Source organism: Bactrocera neohumeralis, chromosome 2 (assembly GCF_024586455.1).
Source record: "Bactrocera neohumeralis isolate Rockhampton chromosome 2, APGP_CSIRO_Bneo_wtdbg2-racon-allhic-juicebox.fasta_v2, whole genome shotgun sequence".
In the NCBI taxonomy this organism is placed as follows: domain Eukaryota; kingdom Metazoa; phylum Arthropoda; class Insecta; order Diptera; family Tephritidae; genus Bactrocera; species Bactrocera neohumeralis.
Genome location: NC_065919.1, coordinates 31,604,584 through 31,625,586, shown reverse-complemented (window position 1 = coordinate 31,625,586; position 21,003 = coordinate 31,604,584). Strand labels below are relative to the sequence as shown.

At 33.6% G+C, this 21,003-nt stretch overlaps 1 protein-coding gene across 5 annotated transcripts in view; it reads left to right on the top strand.

Annotated features, from left to right (window-relative positions):
* The window catches only part of LOC126763310 (homeobox protein prospero), a 120,726-nt gene that overhangs the window by 13,981 nt on the left and 85,742 nt on the right, over nucleotides 1-21,003 (top strand). For all 5 annotated transcript variants that reach the window (XM_050480665.1, XM_050480702.1, XM_050480691.1 and 2 more), the window contains exon 2: nucleotides 3,783-3,831. The gene's annotated coding sequence lies outside the window, so the exon portion shown is untranslated. The remainder of the gene's footprint in view (nucleotides 1-3,782; nucleotides 3,832-21,003) is intronic.

The window sequence follows — 21,003 nt, the reverse complement described above, 5'->3', positions numbered from 1 at the left end:
TTCGCTACTACATTATTTCGAAAACTTAGTGAGAATTCTAATCGCGCAAAAACGCAGAAAAATAGTGTTGCAATGATTAAATCAGTTCTTAAGTTTAACCATGACAAATTGTTGCTCGAGGTGTCACAAAAATATATATTTGGTGTTTGGTAAATCTAACTCAATTAAATTAAAATAAAAATGGTCTCATTTGAACAGATATAATGCAACGAAAACTAATAAAATGTGATTTTATAGCATATTCCTGGCGTTTCAGCATACAATTAATAATTTCAAATTAAAATAAATATTAAACAAAAAACATTAAAAAAAAATTTAAAAAAATTTAAATAGTAATAAATAAAAAAAAAAAGTTGCTTTAAAATTAAATTGAATTTTAGTGCTTTTGCAAATATATGAACATGCGATCTTTGTAATTTTAAGCAACTTAAAATTTTTGATATTTTTTTTTAACAATAGTGAAATAGTTATTTCATTTAATCAAGTATTGTAAATTGAAATGTAATTAAATTATATTTTCGTATCACAAACGCAAATTTATTTTATTTCATTTTGAATTTTAGTTGAATTTATGAGTTAAGAACAATCTAAATATGAGTCAATTATTAGAGAAATGTGTATTTAAAATTGAGAATAAATTAATTTAAGATATCAAGTTATTTGAAATTCTGTTTGTTTAAGAAAACTCAACACATCATTGCAATAAATATTACTGAAAACTCCAGAAATATGCATAAAATCAACAATCAATTTCTCTAAATATAGGTGAGCGTGAACATTTCGAATGTAAGTATTTAATAAAAAGTAAAAAAATAAAAGAAGTTATACAACACCAAAGCTGTAAATTGAATTCCAATAAATGCAGAGAAATGTCTTTTAACGAAAAGTAAAGCAGTGACAGAAACGCGTTCATAGATTTAAAATATTTAATTTTAATTATGGAAAGTAATTCAAACTAATTCAACGTCAGAAATGCCGTTTAAAGCTTCATATAATTGGACTCCACCACACCCTGTAATAACGCCGTAACCGGTGCAGTACGGTCATTGGAAAATCTAAAAATGTAGTTGCCGCGTTGCCGACGCTTCGTCATTATTTCACCTAACGTTTCTATAATTTGTATGTTCGAAAACCAGATGGACAAAATTCATTGCATACCCCAGGGTTGAAATATTTTTTACGGTATTTGGTTTTTACGCGCGCATGATTTTATGTTGCATACTTTTTGGCGCATATGTAGCTACTATACATGCATTGCAGTGATGATCGACGTTTCCCTTGTTTACCCACAAAGCGCAGTTGATTTCCGTTCATTGTTGTTTCCTCGTCACCCTATTAACACCACAAGCAACGCCGTGTTGTGCTATCGTTTCCAACCACCTTCCTCTCGTCTTCGTCCGGCAAACTGCCTACGACAACGAAAATTGGCGGCAATCGTTTGCATTGCCACACTTTGGATGTGTTTCAGTGCTTTTACTGTGTGCATCGCTCTGTTGTGAATACCAAATTAATGCGCCAATAAATAAAGCAACAACTACAACATACGCATATAAAAAATCGGTAGCTGTAATCGGTAATGAAAGTGAAGTGAAAAGCAATTCAGTGCTGCGAAATGCAGAAAGTCAAACCGAACCGCGTATTAATGCCAGCATATGTATGCTGCCACTGTGTTGTTGTGTGAAGTGTGCGTCGACAGCAGCGAAGCTAGCAAGACACCTGTATGTTTGTTGTAAAAAAATTCCCAACCAAATGTATGAACCACAGCACATAACCCAAACGGGCGCGCAGGTGTATGTGTGTGCGTGGCCGCTAGAACTTTAACAACTACCAACGGAACTAATCAAATGGCGGCGCATCAACGACGTCAATCAAGTCAGCTACACGCGCATTTAAATGGTCGCCAATGCCAAGCCTGGCTAATTTAGTTTGTCCAGTTTGCCTACGACTTTCGTCCAGATTGTGGCCCCGGTTGTGGCTCAAGCATGACAGCAAACGCTGCCGAGAATGCTGCTCGCGCTCTAGTTACTGCGGCGGTTGAGTGCTAGGGCGCTTGAGCGTTCGATGGCAGCAACTCGGAACCACGCTTCTTCGTTTTGTAAAACTCTAAGGGTAAAATATCGAAAGAAAGTATTGGTGCAAATCACATAAACAAAATGCTTTTGACAAATAAAGATCTATACAATATAATAAAAATTTAAATGAACAAAAGAATAAAAATAATATATGTATGTACATGTACGTAAATACATTCCCAAGCGACAATTTATGATATATAGCCAGATATAACGGTTGACAATAATTTAAGTTGACATGGTTTACACTGAGGAATATTTCTGCAATTTCTTTGAAATACTAAACATTTACCTGTGACAATGGCTTAGTCTCTAATGTCGTACAGTGTTCTTTGCCCCCTTTATCGTCTTCAATAAATGATATTTTGGTTAAGTCTATTATAAAAACATATTTTATTAACCTTAGCAATTCTTTATTTTATTATATTTTTAGAAATTTAGCATATAGTAAAATCGGGTTTTATTGCAGTGAATGTGTTTTGTTATTAAATTATAGTCACATTCTTCTGTTGTTTTCAGTTCGCCAGCGTTTACCTCGACTATTTTTTATATCTTTATTTTTATTGGAATATACATACCTTAAAAATTATAATATGATTAAAACTAAGTTAACCTTTTATTCCATTTAATTTTTCAGATATAACGATTAATTTCGATATTTTCGTTTAAGTATTACATATCTACATATTATTGAACAAGAGCTTCTACTAAACTGTTTAAAAAATAATATTCATATGCAATATGTATGTGAAGATATGAAGAAGTAATTAAATTTAAAAAAAATATGCATGCTTACCTTTAACATATAGAAAAATATCGAAGCGAAATTGCCAAAAAGGATTATTTCGCCAATTTCACTGCGAGGAAACATCAAACCAAAACAAAATTTCAATACAAGCTATAAATTTCTTCAAAAACTCAACTATTATAAAAGGTTCAGTTAACTGGTTATTTCTTTGAGAGTTTCCAAGTATTCTCACCAGTACAAAAATTAATATTTTTTAAATTATTTTTTAGTAGTAATAAATAAAAAATTAGTAAATAAAAACTTTCATTATGTAACTAAAAATTAGTAGACCGGAATTTCTGTAAAATATATCAATATCAAAAAATATATTTCAAGACTCTGGCAAAGGAAAGTAAACTGAACTTTTGTAGACCCGTTTTCCCACATTTTCTTTTCGGTAAGTTATGTACAATTTATTTCATTTTTGTTTAGTATTTTTTTTATTTAGCAAATTTAATTTACTTTTAATTTATTTTTATTATATTGATCCATTGTTTTAATTTTAATTTTCCAGATGATCACTGAAATTGTAGGCGTTTTACGAATTGACTCATTAAAAATCTTCAATGGTTATGCATCTTGTGTTATTTTCTTATCAGTAAAGTCTGACGAATTTCGAAACTGGCAGTAAACACATGTTTCCGTTGCCATCTACTGCAGAAAGCTGTAGATTACTCCAAAGGGGCGTTTTTTTCGGTTTCAATGAGCAAGAACTCTGGCAACTGAGAAATCACACTCAATTGCAAAACTCTAGGGAACAATTACTACAGTGTAAACAAAACTCTTCAACGTAAAGAAATTATCATCAGATATCACTATCTCATAATCTATTCAATTTGACAAAACCAAAATACTTTATATGCGTATATACCGACATAAATATCTAATCACACATTCTCTCGTACTTTTGTAAATAATTTCAGGTTACACCATATCGAGAAGTTATCCAATGAGAAAGCCGCTAACATTTTGGTAAGTGCGTTAAAACTAACTAAAAGTAACGCTTTTGACAGCACAAAAGCGAACCACGTTTCCCTTCCTGAGATTACTTCGTTTAAGAAATATCAATTAAAATTATATGTCAAAGAAATCAAAAAAACTTAAAACAGTAATAATAATTAAAAATTAAACAGAAGTTCTTTAGTGAAGTACAAAAAATACATCGCAAATTTCCAATTGGGACTCTATTTTTCTAACAGATTATATTTTAAAATCGTATAGTCACTCGCGTGCGGAGTATTAACTATTAGTCTAAGATTTTCATTTTAAATTTTACTCGAAATATGGAAAATATGCAATTCAAATTCAAGTTTTCTAGTCCTTTTCAACACACTCGGCGGTTATTGGTGCAGGTCTCTAGTATATGAATAGCTTTTTTCTTTATAAAATTTTTACGATTGCATAAGTTATCCTGATCCTAGCAACTTCAATGGAAGCTATTCAAATGAATTTACATACATATGTACATTTTAATATAAACATTTCCATATACAAACATACATACATATATACATATAGAAATTAGCTGAAAACTTATATGTTCATGTGAGCAAGTCGGCTTTCATTTAAAATTTACCACAAGTAGCCTAAGGTCCACTTACTTAGGCCAATGAAAAAAAGAAAAGTAATAATAATGAAAAGTAGAAAAGTAGAAAAGTAGGCACTTTGGTTGCAACCTTAAGGGGCTGGCAACGAACGCATACAACTTCAAGGATGCTAGCAATAATGTAAGAAAGCCGGCAAAACGGCAAGCAAAGACTTTTTTTCTTGAGTTAGTCATTTTAAGCAGCCACACGCAACACGTTCTATGTGTATGTATGTATTTACATTTTTATGTTTAAAATTATTATTAACCATTAAGGGGTTAGGCGGACTTCAGAGGTTAAAAAATACTATTTTTGTTACATTTTTTTAACATGCATAAACATACATTTAATTTAAACAATTCAGTGTATTATAGATAGATATTTTAAAATGATTGCGTGAAATTTTTAATTAAAAATTCCGAAAACTCACCTCGTCTTCTTTGACGTGAAATGTTTTTGCCGTGGACCGCACAACTCTTTATTGGTTCATCTAAAATCAAAAAACCAAAAATGTTTCGTCTGCACATAGCCAAGTCTCGTAATTAAACTAAGGAAAAATAAGGAAAACACAATTTTTGATCCAAATTTAGTAATGTAGTATTGGCTCGAAAAAATTAGTTGTAATAAAAAATACTTCGCTCAATGAAGTTTTTAGATAAACGCGTGGCGGACGAAGGGTCTTTCTCATAGAATTTTCCGCGGGTCGATTTGAAATTTTCAGAGAATATTTTAAACATATTGTACTATTTCATAAAGAAGAAGACAATTTTTTGAAAATTTCAAAACCACTAACCCTCTAAATAATCACATTCAAATTTTTTAAATGTTTCGCACCATCGAAAAATAAAAATTTTGTTTATTTTTTATAATATTTTTATAATGAAACTAACCAATTTTGATTGTTCTTAAAAATAGCAATTAATTATTTTAAATATTTTTATTACAGTTAATCTTTGCAAATAATTTGAATATTGCATTCCGAGATTACCCATTTATATCTTCACAGAAACGTTATTTATTTTTTCATGATATTATTTTGCAAGTCTCAAAATGAACACTGATATTATGTACATATATACATATGTAGATATTCTGAATTTTTATAATAATAAATACCTATGAGCATTCAAAAATAAAACTGTAATCAAAAAAAGCTTCGCTTTTTTATTGCTGGTTAAACATAAGGGTTAATGCCCATACACACGCATCTACTCATCTGCTAATACGGATAAGTAACTTTGCACTGCAGTTTGCCGGCATTGCTTACGTTATTGGTCATATGCAGCGAAAAGTGTAAGCGTAGATGCAACTACAAACATACATAAGTAGGCAATAAGAAAAAATTGTTCGAAAGTAGTACGGTTGTAATGAAAACATGTTATGAGTGTCCCAACACATACATACATATACATATATGAGTATACTAACTGCATATTCCACCAGGTTCAGAACACAATGAAAGGTAAAAGTATATATGTACATACATACATATATACTTACACATAGTACACTTGAAGAGCATCGGAGGAGGAGAACAGCGAGTACTTGGAGCAAAGACATGCTTGTGCCGTGGATTTCCTTGTGTTTTGTCATTTAAGCTGAAAATAATTGCAACTGCTTGTAATGTTTTCCTTCTTAGCGTTGCTCACAACCATTCCGCTTAAATGATGCGACTTTTGTAGGTGCTTACAGTCGGAAGGCAACAACAACCTCATCCGTTGCCATTTTCCAACACTCTGAACTCGCTGCATTTCATTTGCTTTACAATTTCCAACTATTGCAATGCGCCATAGTTGTTTTTGTTGTTTTTTCAAGTTATCCTTACATCCGTTAAAGCACATACCTAAACAAACTTACGCATGTGTGAGGAGTACAATTTTCCTAGGACAAGTTCACTTTTCCCTACTATACACACATAGACACTAACTGACGAACCTTGGGTACGAAAGCAACACTATTTTGTTTGTATCTTAAAATTAATAAAAATGTCAGCAAAACGGAAGCAGAAATTCTAGCTAAGCATTGCAGAATATTGAAAAAGGAACTGAAAAAAAACGTTTTGTCTGAAGTTCCAAATCAAGTCCTTAATAAATTTTAGTTGGTTGTTTTTGTTAAGAAGTTTCAACATATAAAATTTACATACGTATAATTAACACTCATATACATATATATGTATGTATGTACATACATTATACATACATATGTACATATATGTACAACTTGTATACGATATTTTAGCGAAATTTCCATACTACCTAATGTAAGTTAAAGTGGTAATGTTATATTTAACTTGATCTATTTTAGTATACTTAATTTTAAATGCACAAAGCCCTGCTTTTCTTGTCTTTGTTAGGTACGTTAACCTAAACTCTAAGCTCCAATAGGGCAATACTTAAAATCAGGATGAGCAGGAAATATTAAGTTTGCCACGAAGTTTTTAGATCCTACATAATATTTTTACATGTTTTTTATTTATGTATATATGTATAAAAGAACAGCATATGCAACTGTGTTCGAAATAATAGCAGTGGCTTGTGAAAATTCTAACAATGTTACTTTTACACTTAAAAAATTCTACTCATTTAATTTTTTTATGCCAGAACATGGACCCAAATATTGACACTCTGGGTTTAAATTGTTTTTTGATACAATCATCACATTCCTGAAGTCCCGTTATTTTTTATGCTACGCATTTGTTTTTTGCTGTGATTAAAATAGCAGTGCAAACGAAATAATCATATTGATTCAAGAAATTTGATTGAAATGCGAAAATTTTAATTAAAGTTAATTCGAACAACAGGTCATTAGTGAATAATGAAATCTTAAAATATATTTCTTTTGTAAAAATGGGCCGAGCCAAACATTGTTCTAGAGAAGAACGAAATCTCATTAAAAAATTTTGGCAGAAGGAAAATCTTTCAAGTTTATCGAAGATTTGCGAGGATGTTCTGCTAAAATGATTGCGAATGCAAAAACATTAAAACAAAATCCCGAAACAAGGGGACGAAAAGAAGTTCTTTCGCGGACACAGTTGAGAAAAGTTGTGGCTTTGGCCCGAAAAAGCCATTTTATACCTCAAAAAAGTTAAAGATGAATTAAACCTTAGTGTCACTGCTTGAACAATAAAAAAATTGATAGCAGCTAAACTCTATGGCAGGAGCCCAAGAAAGATGACATTACTTAAACCTCGACATGTGCAGGCCAGTGTTAAATTTGCGGTCGAAAAATAGCGCAACATATTGTCGTCCGATGAGACAAAAATTCTTCAAGTCAAAGAAGCTGCAGGCAAAGAGAATTCGTCAAATACGAAGCAATTATGGAGTGCTGTGAAGAAGGCATGGCAGGCCATTCCTCTCGAGAAATGCAAGCGTTTGGTGGACTCCATACCTAGGAGATGCGCAGCTGTGTTATTCACCAACAGTCATTCGACGAAATACTAATTGTTTAAACTTTATTTTATATTATTGTAATGAATTAATTGACTTTTGATGTAAAATCATCAATACTGCTATTATTAATTCAACAAATGTTGACACTTTACACACACAAAATATTCTAGAAAAATTAAAAAAAAATAACAATGTTGGGACCTATATTGTTCGTGATTTTAAATATAAAGTTTGTAAGCAATTAAATTTGGTATAATGAGGTTTAAATTTCTATAGCCTTTTGAAAATGTTTAGGGGTTTTTATCAAATTTCTTTTATACAATGCTTTACCTGTTTTGAGTTTTTGGCATTAAACTGATTTATTTATGTATGTATGTATGTATGTATACCCATGTATTGGCTTTTTAAAATATTAATATAACGAAACCCAATTGATGCATTAATAAAATATTGGTTGATTTTAGTGAATTTGATTTTGAATATGTTAAAAGTAACACAATTCATAACTATTTCGATTGGTTTGTAATCCAAAATAGAACTTTTGATTTTCACGTGAGAAATATAAAGTATCTATGGCAAATCATGTTCATTATTAATTTGTTAAGGTAGTAATTTTAATATTTTCTACGCTATTCTGAAACGATTGATACTTAAAAGTGAATTTAAAATTCATAGCTTTTAATACTTTTATATTCGTAACGGATCATTGGTAAGAGACAAAGCATGAGTACAAATATGTATGTATGTATATGTGAACCTTTCTCTATCTTATTTTCAAGAATTAAGTTAACAAAATAAAATTTTATGTTTTTTTCCCTACTTTACCTTAAAAATACTTATATTGGTGAAAATTTAATACAAATAATAACTTTAGTATTTAATGCTTTAACTGAGTTTAAGCTATGGGATCTATCGCCTCACTACTTGCATATGTAAATATTTAGCTGTATATGAGTTTATAAAATTGTATATATACTAAGTATATATGTATGTATGTATATAGTATTACTAAGTGAATACCTTCAACACAAAATTAAAAGTCACAGTGAAATTGCAATCATTTTTTAACACAATATGTTCGACACTCGTATGTATGTATGTGTGTATAAGCGCAAAAAAAATAATCTAAGTCCGCTGTGAACTTATAAAGCGAGACCGAGGCGTAAATGCGCAACAAAGTAATCAAGAACTGCGATCGTTGAAACTGTCTCGTTCACGATCTCCAAGTCGCACGCCTGAGTGAACATTTAGATTTCTATTCGTTCTAAACACGATGAGTAGTCGCGGCATTCGTTCGATTCTTTGATTTCACAAATATAACGGGCGGGTTGGGCAGCCACCTGTAAGCTTTGTACCACATAGCCGCTTGTGGACACGCGGTCGTGCTATTCCGAGTAAATTCATAAATTGAGTCGGTAAATTACTTGTAGAATATGGAACTGACAATTTGGAAAATATGTACATATGTGTGTATATTTATGTATTTGCACATATATTTTTATATGTATGTATATATGTAGGTATGTGCATATGAGGCAACTAGAAAAACAAAAAACACTAACAACTTTGATGTCAACAGCAGCACATGGCAATCAAGTATAATTTATTTCAAATTGAGATCGACCATGTATCCGTTAGATAGCTGTGCTGGTACGATAAGTGTAACATCAGTTGCAAAAGCATGAAAACAGTAGCCAAAGCACAAAAGTAAAACGCAAGTCGCAGATATACTATTAAACCTACTTTCCATGCATGAGTGCCGGGAATTATTTAGCTAAATTGGACTTAAGCTCCGACTACTTTAGCCATTGACGAATCAGCATGAGCAATGGGTTAGGTAAGAACCAACCAGCGCCCGATTCACGAACACATTCAAATTTGTGTTTATTTACTTAACGAAACAGTAGATCGTTCATCAACATTTAAATCAGTGGAAAAAGTAAGGTAGGCTAAGTTTCTTAGTTTCTATAGCTTCGATTATACAGTGCTTTCACAAATTAAAAGTACTCAAATAAGGATTAGGTACTTAAAACATGTATTGATTCATCTGCCAAATTTATAACAAGGAAATATGGAAAGAAAATCAGCTTATTTCAATTTAGCGTATACATATATAAAGAGAATAAATGCAATTACAGTAGAGGCCCGCTAATCCGGATCAATTAAAACCGGCCCCTATCCGGAATATAAGGAAATCCGGATTACGAAAGACATATCAGAACTATGTGTTATGAAAAAATATTTATAAATTTCTGTTTGTTTATTATAACAAATAATACACATGTTCCAAAAAACCAAAAAAAAACTTAAACCAATAAAGCATAAAAGCGAATGTAGTGAATAATAAACATGTGATCCGGAGTAGAGAATACGGATAGAGAATGTCGGTCCGGATTACAAGGGACATAATAGAAATTTTGAGTTTTTAACATGTTCGGATAGCGGGCCTCTACTGTATGGAGTAAGTAACTGTCATTGCACCTTTAAGACATCCCAGCTTTCTTACAATAACGTTGGTTACATGCTAACCGAAAGAGCGGAAATTTGCAAATACTTGTATTTACCTTCAGGATATGTAAAATTAATGGATGTTATATAATATCCATAATATATAAATATTTATTAGATAGTAGGGGTATTCTCTTGCTCGTGCAAAACCCTTGCACGGGGCAAGAATTGCATATATTTCCTCTTGGTGCACCGGCACAACAACAAACACACGCAGAAAATTATTTGCGATGGCTGTAAAATATGTCAGACCAAAACCCATGCATATTTGCGTGCAATGTCACGTAAAAATATAATTGCAACCCTGTTTTAGCAGTCATTTTACATAAAGACATATTACGTCGTTAAATTTGAGGAAGATAAGTTTTAAGTAGATTTTATAATTTCTATTTAAATTATAAAGATTTGTTACCGTTTTTTTTTTTGTTAAAAATGTTTGCAAAAGGTGCGTCAATTCACAATAGCCATGCATAAGTCATTAACAATAAATTGACCGAATCAGCCGTTCATACATCACTACATTCTGCAATGGGTCCTCTCGTGCTCTTGTATATTTCGGTATAGTATTTTTGCGATCTGCAATCTTGCAAGAGCAAGAGAATACCCCTAGTGGATTATATTTATATATACATACATATGTACATATATATATAGTATATCTTTATTAGAATTTTGCGGACTGCTACTGAGCTTACATTTTGGGAAGCACTGTTTAAAGTGTTTGGCAGCATTGCTCGTACAAAAATTAAACATAAAGAAACTGAAAACAATGCCCTTTTAGAATCGTTCAACAGATTCGCATTTATTTGTATGTTCGCTTTAATTGCCAAACTTCTGCGCGTTGAATGACTCAGTTTTTCAATTTCGTATTGGCAAAAAAAAATTACTAATTACAAATCAATTCTTAAAAATGCAGTTTTTATGTACAGTTATTAATATTATTTTAATCACATAAAAGTATCGATAGATAAGGTTAAGTCTTAAAAAATGTATATATAATATATTTCTACGATTTTATTGGATTTCATATTTGGTAAATTATTCAGATAAATGTAGACAGAAATATGGTTTCTTTACTACCACTATATGCAAGCTTAAAGAATCATATACCAGAATAGTGACATACATAGTACATATCGAATTCTAAGATTTTTACACTCATCAGCTGGTTACAACAGCAAAAATTCTTGAAATAAATTAACCGAAATTTTCACTATCTGAAAGCGTCGTTAAAAAATAACGGCAATTTTCGTATTTTAGAAAAAATATTGATTCATCCGTTGACATTAATATTGTCCGCCTCTAAATAGTCTCCAATCAATATTGCACTTATGCCAGAACGTCTTTCAAATGTTGAAGAATTTCTTATAGCAGAAACAGCGAATTCCGTTCCTCCCTTCCACAGTTGCTGCCCGTAGCGAGCAAAATTTGTCCAAAGTTGAGCCCGTAGTAGCAACGTAGAAATCAGCCATTTTCTTTTGTTTTCATTTGAACAATGTTGCCATTACTCAATACGCATATATAATTTTGCACACATCTAACTTTTCAATTCTAATTTTTCATAATATAAAATATCAAAACTGAAATAAAACTATTAAAAATAGTTTATATATTTATAAATAATAGCATTCAACTCTGATTTTGAGTTAGTTTACGAAAATTTCAAACATATTGAAGACAATTTATAATTACTACAGTATATCGAGATTGGAAACCATGCGTTGTGAGAAAGCAATCAGCTGACTCGCTTCTACGGAAAAAATCCAAATCGTGGGAAATTCTACGGTATTGTACGGTAAAGCGGGCGGTAGGACCGATGTTGGCTGATCATTTACATTGCGCTCTCATAAGAAAGGTGGGATCAGCTGATTCGGGCTGCGGGTTTACGTTGTTCGCTGTTTCTGCTCTTTGAATTGATTTTTGGGATAACTTTTAGTTCTTTCAGCGATTTTCTATATAACGAGTGATCCAAGTAGAGGTAGTTTTTTTCAATAGTCTGTTTTTGACAGATCGCGCGTTAACCGTGTCAATTTTATTTTTGTTCAGTATTGTTTGGCATTTCTTCATGAAAAGACTTACTCCTGAACAACGTTTACGTTTTTACGAAAATTCACGTTCTGTAAAGAATGTGCTTCACGCGCTTTGCTCAACTTATGGTCAACATAATCGGCCTACTGGCGTACTATTCGCAACGCCATCACCCATCTTGAAACCCAGCATTCATCATTAGATAATATTCGACCGAATAGAACACGAATAAAATATAGCGGCTCTAGCTGAGAGTGTACACGAAGACTCCGGAAAGTCCATTCGGCGCCGTTCGCCGGATTGACGTATGGAACGATTTGGCGCATTTTACGTCGAGCGTACACAATACAGCTTATGCAAGAACTGAAACCGTTCGACCTTCCCAAGCGATATCGCTTCGCTCTATGGGCTCTTGAAAAGTTCCAAGAAGATCCGAAGTTTTCGAGCCAAATTTTGTTCAGCGATAAGGCCCTTTTCAGGCTCAATGGGTATGTAAACAAGCAAAATTGTCGCATTTGGGACGAAAAGCATAGCAAGAGTTTCAAGAGCTGACCATTTCATTCAGAAAACACAATATTTCTTAAAAAATTACGCATGACCGTCAATGATGATCGTATCGTGCCTTTATAACCGACTATTTGATGTCAGACTTTGAAGCTCGTGATCTCGTCGACAATTGGTTTCAACAAGACGGCGTAACTTCCCATACCTCGCATCAATCAATGAATTTATTGAGAAAACACTTCGGTGCGCAGATAATTTCACGTTTTGGGTCGATCGGATGGACCATTTGAGACGTAGTCGCGGCCAACATTTGAAAGAAATAATCTTCAAAACCAAATGCCAAAGAATGTTCTTTCGATTAATAATAAACAATCCTCAATAAATTTAAAGTGCCTGCCTTATTTCTTTAAAAAAGTGGGGAACCTCAAAGTGAATCACCCTTTAGATGTAGATGTGATTTCTTGTAAAGCGACGGCCCCTTTTCTCTTTATTTTTGGAAATAGGAAGAAGTCACAAAGAGTCGCGGCTGGCGTATGTATATGGAGGCTGTTGCATCGTATTGTTTTTGGCCAAAAATTTAATTTCATTTTTTGATTTCTTTACTTACTTTACTTAGCTACTTAGATTTGGTTTTTTTTTAATTGTGTCTTGAGAATTTAGGATGATGGCTCTGTGTAAGCTGTAGTTCAAAATGATTCCGATCGTTCAGTTTGTATCGCAACTATATGCTATAGTAAGCCGATCTGAACAATTTCTTCGTATATTACATAATTATCTTTGAAAATAACGTGTGCCAACTTTTGTGAAGATACATTGTCAAATGTGAAAGTTTTCCATACAAGAACTTGATACCGATCGTTCAGTTTGTATGGCAGCTATATGTTATAGCGGTCCGATATCGGCCGTTCCGACAAATGAGCAGCTTCTTGAAGAGAAAATGACGTTTACAAAATTCCGAAACGATATCTTAAAAGCTGAGGGACTAGTTCGTATATATACAGACGGGTGGACAGACAGACAGACGAACATGGCTAAATCGACTCAGCTCAATATACTGATCATTTATACATATATATATATATACTTTATAGGGTCTCCGACGCTTCCTTCTGGGTGTTACAAACTTCGTGACAAACTTAATATACCCTATTCAGGGTATAAAAATAATAATAATGGTGAATATATAATATATACATAATTAGAAAGAAATATTCCACATATACCGATAAATTTTGCATCCGTTATTGTTCTGCTAGGCTGCCCAAACAGCGGTGGAAACTTTCTGCGGACTATTGGGACATTAATATCCGGCCATATATGTATGTAGAATTATTTTCATTAATAAAAGTATCCCTTTTGATTTTTACCAGAGGCCCATTAATATATCCATCACTAGCATCTAAACAATAATGCAATGCAATTACAGTTTCCAACATATAGTCAACAGCCAACTATAAAAAAGTAAGCAGCTAAGTCTTTCAAGAGTAGTTCCGCTTTATTGTTGGCGCATATGCAACACTTCCGGTACGCAACCATAAGTGCAACAACATACTTCCGCAGATAGGCCGTTATACGGACCCCTGCATTCGGCCAAATAAAGTTTTTCATGCCGCCTTTACCAACTAAGAAGAAACAATACTCACGATAGCTACCAAAATTACCACTCTGCAACAAATCTTTGTCATGTGCCACAAACAAAATGCTGTTTCAGCTTTGGAGGTGTGTTCTGCCATCACATGGCTAATTGTAGCAGCAATTTAGTCAGCGTGTTAGCGGCTATAAACCTACCGATCTTGTTGGTTACGGTCATGGTGCGTGGTCGTGCCATATCGGACGGTAGTCATTATTGGCTTGCGATCACCTGCAACGTTAATTTACCCGAGCGTAGAGATTCTGTTTTGACTTCAAATTGACGGCACATTCCACTAATGTCGCTTCTCACAGGTGGTTACACGTAAAATGAGTGCTTTGGCTTCTCCAATACCACCCGCTTTCAGCTTCACCTCGATGTTGACATATGCTTCTGTGGTGCTTACTTAAGCGTGTCCGTCTGTACGTTTGTTCCATTATTCAAACTACTCGTACGTACACATATAAAACACTTGTTGTGTAATGTAAAACTATATATTTTCATGTGTATGTATGAAAATTTAGTGTTGACTATGACTATGACCGCTTTAACATACTTACCTATCCAATTCAATATATGTATGTACTATATATGCATAAATGTACGAATAATGAATAGCAGCACAAACTCTTTTCGGTTCTTTACCGATGTAGAGCATCCAGGCCAAATACTTTTACGTCATAATCAGCTCTCTTGTTGGTTCTGAATCAGCAAATTACCGGAAGTGGTAGACATTTTAATTTTTATTTGGATTATAGTCTTTCCGCGCTTTATTTAATAAAAAAATGTAAACAATATTTTTTGGTAGACTTGTATCTGCACCCGAGTACGCTTTTACCGGGTGTGAGGGCAGCAGTTCAGCATGAGAAATTTGCTTTAAAAAAGAGCACTACCTTCTGGGGGCGTTGCTATACATAGGTAAATATCCAACGACACATGATGGTCTCCTCGAAACATTGTTGTATCTTAGCTGTTTGCTTAATTCACATATAAATGAATTAAAGCATACGTTATATCAAACCAATACATATGCAGATAACATACTTACATATGCTCGTACATTAAGAGCTTGTAGGCAGTGAAAACAACGAAACTTTGCTTTTTTCTGACACTCTTCGCCTCCTATCATTGGCTCGCTCCTATCTCCCATTCGTTGATGCGTATCCATAGCAGATACTAGCACTCGCGTATGTATGTAGGTGCTTAAGGTTACTCTGTTTTCTCTAAGTTTATTATTTCTCCGCCAATCAAATTTTGTCTTGCACATACAGTTTTTCGGTAGCTTTGTAATGTGATTTTATAAAATGGAGGAGATCAGGTCTATGCATTCGAACTAATCGCAATTGATTGGGTATAAGTAAATGACATAATAGTTTGAAAAATATTATAACAAATCTGATATTTTTAAAATCTACATATAAATATAATATTTTAATATAAAGTTACGTACTTTCATACAAGACAAATTTTGAAGTACAAGTATTCTCTTGGCAACGCTAAGAAGTGCCGGTTTTCAGGGTAAGAATTTTATATTATATTATTTATATTCTTTGACATAATCCCAACACATCGTTTCCATTTTAACATCCAAATTTTAGAGATATATTTTATTTACATGGAAAGAGGAAATGGTTCTGTGGGTCTAATCTGGTGATATAGTGAGTGGTGGGCTAGTATATATGTATGTACATATATGTATATAACTGAATGAGTGAATTATTCTTCCTATGATTTTCTTAGAGATACCAAAGGTGTTAACTAGCTCACCTAACCCAGCTCAATTAAAATATTAAATACTTTATTTAGTTAGTAACGTCATACTTAGTACGGCATCTCGAACCAAAAACCTACAAGAAGAAATGTTAACTTCGAATGCACCGAAGCTATAATACCCTTCACTGGTGCATTTCTTATGGCAAATATCTGTTCTGTATAACTAAATCTAAAAACTTATCCAACGAAAAACGTTTTGCTTGTTTTTCTACCCACGTTGTTTTATATAAAAAATTCCAATCGAATTAAGGTTAAATAATAAGGAAACAGATCATTCTCTTGATTTTGATCGGTTCGTTTGAATTTATATGCTACAGTGGTCGGATCTAAGCAATTTGTGCAGAGATTGTTGTATTGATTTGAGCAATAACTCATGCTAGATTTCTTGAATAAATCTTGTCAAATAAACGTTTTCCAAAATTTTATTTTGATCGATCAGTGCGGTGATGAACATGGCTAATCTCTGCTCGATACGCCGATTATTTATACATACTCTATATGTACATATGTACATATACATATTTCATAGGCAGTGGCGGATTTGCCCTAAGGCCCAGTAGGCCCGGGCCTAGGGCGGCCAGATATTAAGGGCGGCAAATCGTGCCAAAAAAAATCACGGGTAACAACAAGATTAACAAGAAATAACTCAAATGCAAAGTATCTTAATGTTGCTTATATGTATAATCTTCCTAAATCACTATTTTCGAAGTATAATTAATTTCGTACATCGTTCATATAAAGTATCCTAACTTATTGTTTTGCGCGCGTGTCAGTCAATCTCGTGCGGACGCGCATGCGGTGCGTTGCGAAATCAACGACGATCCAGCTAAATGGACAATGGTGAAAAAGTTCCGCGAAAGTGGCGAATTTATTAAAAAAGTACTGGATGTGTTTTTTGTGGTCCTTGTTTGCTTTTTAATGGCGGGGAGAGTCAGTTCGACAAAAAAGAAGGTTTCAATGACTGGAAAAATTCATATCATTGAGTGTCAACTCATGAGAATTCGCCTACTCACAAATTATCTGTTCTGCATATGAAAGAACGAAGCAACGTGTTAGGTCGCATTGACCGCGCATTAACAATGCAATTAGATGAAGAAATAAATTACTGGAAAAACATTCTGAAAAGAGTAGTTGCATGCGTAAAAGCACTTGCATCACGTGGTTTGCCATTCAGAGGACCCGACGAAAAGTTTGGATCAATCCACAATGGAAATTATTTAAGGTCCTTAGAGCTTATCGCCGAGTTCGATCCGTTCTTAGCTAAGCACATTACACGTTATGGAAATCCAGGCTCAGGATTTACGAGTTATCTTTCTTCAACAACATGCGAAGAGTTCATTCGACTTATGGGAAACAAAGTTTTGAAAACAATTGTAATGGAAATATTAACAGAAAAATATTTTTCTCTGATCATTGACTCGACGCCGGATATATATATCTCACGTAGACCAGCTCACTTATGTAATCAGATATGTCCTGTCTAATGGATCACCTGTAGAACGGTTTCTGAAGTTTATTCCAAACACAGGCCACAAATCACAACAAATGACAGATGCTGTTACTTCAACTTTAACTGAATTGGGAGTTGACATTTCCAAATGCCGCGGGCTATCATATGACAACGCAGCTAACATGTCAGGCAATTATAACGGCCTGCAAGCTAAAATAAAGGAAATTTCACCCCTTGCCTACTATGTTCCCTGTTCAGCACACTCGCTGAATTTAGTAGGTGAATGTGCAGCTGAAAGTAGCCAAGAGGCTTGTTCGTTCTTTTCTCTACTCCAAGAGCAGCGACAACTCAGCGTTGGGAACTCCTTCAAACCCATTTCACCGTCAAAAGTCTACAACGACTCGTTGGTCAATCCTGGAATGAAATCCATAAAGCGCTAGTCACCATCGAAAATGACACACAACAGAAGAGAACCGTTATATGCGAAGCAAGAGGTATTCGTTTGAAACTGGAACGTTTTGAAACGGCCTTCATGGCTGTTTTCTGGGGATGATTACTAGATCGCATTAACGCCACAAGTAAAAAACTTCAGAGTGTGGAAATTGACATTACCATTGTCATAGAACTGTACGAGGCTTTTATACATTTTGTTGGCGAAACAAGAGAGAATTTCGATGATTTCGAAAAAAAGCGAAAAAACTGTCCTTCGTATAGGAATACGAAAAAGATTTTCGACGCAATCGAAAGCATAAGCTGCTTCCTGGCGAGACAAATGCAGGTGAAGAGATGCAACAAAAAAATGACCGTGAAAATTTTAGAATAAATACTTTTTGATTGATACGTTGTCAGAAGAACTGAAAAGACGTCGGGATGCTTATAAATTGCTGTACAATAAATTTTACTTTATTACCAACCTGACGAATCTAATCATCTCAGAAGTCGAAGATAAGGCCAAGGCATTGCAAATGATTTATTCTACTGACTTAGAAGACGATTTTACAGAAGAATGTCTACATTTTCGTTCTCACTGCAGCATAAAAAATGAGGAGCGAAAGAGTGCAGTCAGTCTGTTGAAATGGTTACGAACCGAAGGTCTTCAAACCATTTACCCAAACGTGGATATTGCTCTTCGTTTGTGTGTGTGTACACCTGCCAGTAACTGTACTGGAGAAAGATGGTTTTCTTGTTTGCGGAGAGTGAAAAACTTTTTACGCACAACAATGACGGAGCAGAGGTTAAACGATCTTGCTTTGCTTAACATAGAAGCTGATTTTTTAAGCAAATCGGATTGCGAAGAGTTGATTAATGGTTTTGCTGCGCTTAAGTGCGGACGAGTTTTGTAACACATTGTACGAGTAAAACATTTATTTTATTAAAAACAAAACTTAAAACCATTTTTAAATGTTTTATTTAAATGTCCAATCATCCCTGAAATCTCGGGAAATATTATAAACTAGCTTTATCCGCTAGCTTTTAGTTAAACAATTTTCTGAATCAATTAAAAGTGGGAATAAAGTAAATTCATGAATTATGTCTTTAGTCTATAATGATGGGTGCTGAGAAAGGGGCGGCACATGGCCTGGGGCCTAGAGCGGCTAGGACTGCAAATCCGCCACTGTTTATAGGGTCTCTGTCGTTTCAATGATAGCAAACAATGATATTCAATATTTAAGTATTGTTTCGCTGTCTGTAGGAGATAGTTCAAGTTTAAAATACACCACTTATACCTTTTATATAATGCCTATAAAGTCGGACATATTTTTTTCATTTTCATTTTGGACAATAATTTAACGCTCGAGCCATTCACAATGATAAAACTGATCTAAAATATACAAAACAAACTTAGTAGAATTAAAGATATACTTACGTAGGTTATAAAAAGTAATGATTTAACCGCATACATACATACATACTTCATTTTACCAATTCAACACAATCACTTTTTAATTCCTTTTAGATCAAAATTCTTTTGCAAGGGAGCGAGTAGAGAAACTAAGAATCGAAAACCGCTAAATCACCAATATGAACTAAAAATGTTAGCTGTTTTACTTAATTTTTTTTCAATGGCAGGTGGCGCTGTCCAGAATAATTATTTTAAAATACAAACTATACGTGAAATTTATACGCTTTTAATATATTTATGTATATGGTAGGCATATGTATGTGTCTTAAGGAAAACATGTCTACACATACATATGTATGTATATGCGCGGTTTTTGTATACATCCCAATAAGCAGGATAATCAATAAATCACTTGAAGGCTTTCTTAATTAAAACTTTCGGAGTAAAAGAAGGACACAAACACGAACAGGGGAAATGAGCAAGCAAAAAGCCCTAATTTACACAACAGAATGCAACATGCACAACTACATATGCATGTGCACACTCGCATGTTCACGTAGCCTTTGGAGGCAAGGGCGACTTTAAACGTAGATATGTATGTATGTATAGCAAATTGTTGCTACTTACACACAAGTACATTAGTTTAAACTAATTTTGTAGACGGAGAAAAGGATGCTGCTCGAAAGGATACCATAGAAAGAATGTAAGTATAAGAAACTTACACCACAGCGATAAAAACAAAACTCTAGATGCAAAGAAAAAATACAAACTATTAGGCCATTAAATCAAGCATAAAATGAACTGAAATAGTTTGTAAACCATTTAAAATACGAAGCTGGAGAAAGCCCTTTGACAGGTAGCCATATTAAAGGGACCTATAGATACACACATGCCTTAAAACACAAATACTTACGCACAGGGTGTCACAAAATGAATGCCAGATTTAAATTTTGCCGCCGTTTCAAATAATCTTCACATTTGACGAATTTAAAACAGTATTTCGACCACACTTTGCTTCGCCGCCAAGCTTTCATTATTTTTAAAATACTGTTCAATATTGAAGACAGAGTGTCCTATCATGTAACACTCCATTTTTACTAAGCCTAAACAGTCAGCTGTCGATTTGCTTTTTTAAGATTGTCAATTATTCACTACATAAATGGCGGCAAATTAATATCTTGCGTTAATTTTGGGCCACCCTTTGTTTTATATATGTCATTTACGTTATTTAAAATAATTAGCATGCCCAAATATCTTAAGATTCTTCATACCAAGTAATTTTAAAAATAAACTTTTTTACTTAACCACTCAAGATGTTGAAAAAACCATCGTTCGATAAACTCTCGACGCGAAAACATTTAGCGAAGGTAAATGCAAGCAAATAAGAACGAAAATACAAAAATCTTTTGGAAACGCCTGACCTCAAACAACAA